We start from the raw sequence: 2,219 nt of genomic DNA on the forward strand, positions 1-2,219 counted from the left end.
GCTTTTCCGCACTTTTACAGTTTTCTGGAAGTTTGTTCCAGATAAGTGGAGCATAGGAACTAAATGCTGCTTCTCCATGTTTAAAAATGTAGACAAACTCATTACAGTAAAAGTTTATTATTATGTTTTAGATAAAATGTTTTGAGACAATATCTAAAAATAATAGAACAATGAAACTGAAAAAAGTGAACAATGACCTTCAGCTCTCCGCTGCTGGAGTTTTTTTTTTTTTTTTAAATCGCATCTTTAATGAGATGATAAAATATCACAACTTTTATTACCTGTATGTTTTGTAGCAATATAAGCAACAGATATTGTGAAAAAAGAGTTTTAATACTCACATTGATCTAACGTGAAGAAAATGTGCTCGTTATATATCTTTAATGAATTACTGTGGCTATAGTGATAAAGTGAATTGTTTGTACCGAATGAACTATTAGGCATTGAACCTGTCACCTGAGTATAGATAACTGTCTGAACACGAATCCAAACTTAGAGAAATATTGTCTGAATAAACCAAACAGGTAGTTCGCATATCATGTCAGGAAGTGAACTATAAATAATTGAAAATAAAAAAGCAAACAAAATACCCTTTAAACCACTTTTCCTCATGTAATCTATAATTCCCTAATGTCATCTATAATTTAAAAAGGCTTTAAAATATTACAAAGATGACAGTATTAAGCTTTATTATTATAGTCTAAAGAATATGTCCATATTTGAGTTTCAAAATAAAAGAAAACACATTTTACAAAGCTTAGAAAAATTATTACATCATGATCCTCACCAAGCGCCTCACCAAAAAGATTTTTAGGGGTATTTATGAAAAGAGTAACTGGTCACAATTTTTTTTTAAATAATTAAACTGATTTAAACGTGTTATGACCACTGATTTTGAATAGGTTTGATTTTTAAAAAAAGAAGTCTTCCTTTTTTGGGACACGTTTTAATAGAGATAAAACCAGTTCCTAGAGTCAAAAATAAAGGGCACATACTGACATTTTAAGGTGAATAAGCTGAACTTCCTCGCTGATTTGTACTGTGAGCTCTACCATATTTAAAAATAAATACAGAAATAAATAAAGGCTCAATAAATAAATAAGCATACAATTAATAGCCCCCAAAAAAACAATAAACAAATTAATGTATGTAGGGGTCTGATGATATTAAAAGACCAAAAAGTGTTACAGGGTGAATGTATTATTGCATAAACTGTAAAAACAGAACATTTCCCTTGACGGTTGTCAAGGTGCGAATCTCACAAAGGGTCAGAAATTGAACAGGAGGATCCTGAAATTTTCTGAAATCATCAAGCCCTGGAAGTTCACATCTTTGACCACTAGACGGGGCCAAATCCCTCTAATAAACAACTGTGGGAAAACTTAAGGTAATGATGGGAAACTAGTGGACCAAGGAGAGGAGGTCTTAAAGGAAATGACATAAAGAGCAGGAATGAGATTACACAGAAAGGTTGATGAAACCCTTAAAGTTCAGCTCTTCAAGTGTTGATGCAAATGCTATTTTATGTTTCACAATACTTGACCTGCACACCTGGTATGGACCCCTAACGTAGCATGACATCCATCAGGGTTGCTGAAAAGGCTCAGACCAGTTTGGGTTATTCTCTCCCCTCCTCCTCTACCTCTCCCCATATCTCCTTTGCACAGCAATTACTCCAAACCAGCTGTGTGGTACCTCAGGGGGGGCTCCAAGGGAAACAGCAAGACTCATTCTTCGCACAATTACTACAGTACTTCGGAGAAGTAATTTGTCGCATTGCTACTTACACAAATGTCAGAGCAGCATTTTCATGAAGAATTTCCTTCTACACTCTTTAAGTCTAAAGTTGCTGAACCACCTTTTTACTGTGATTACAGCTCTTAGATTTTCTCTAAGATCTTCTAGATGCATCTTTTTTCCCCCAATTCTCCTGAACTAAATAGCTCAAGCTCAGGGGCGGATTCAGGAAATTAGGGTCCCTAGGCAAAAACAGGCAGGGGGCCCTCTGAATTGAGGAGACAACCCATTAAAACATCATACAGATACAGACATTTTAATAGAATAGATATACATTATTTGTTCTAGGTTTTGTTCCTCTCTTCTTGTCCCCTTTCTTGTTGTTTTCCTATCTATGTTTTGTACTCAGCTGACTTTTCATGCTGTCTCAAGAGAAATTTAAGTTTTTTTTCCCCAAGCACTACGCTCACTTAGCTGATTGC

The sequence above is a fragment of the Cyprinodon variegatus genome, unplaced genomic scaffold (genome assembly GCF_000732505.1).
Source record: "Cyprinodon variegatus isolate N-32 unplaced genomic scaffold, C_variegatus-1.0 Scaffold18, whole genome shotgun sequence".
Taxonomy (NCBI): Eukaryota; Metazoa; Chordata; class Actinopteri; order Cyprinodontiformes; family Cyprinodontidae; genus Cyprinodon; species Cyprinodon variegatus.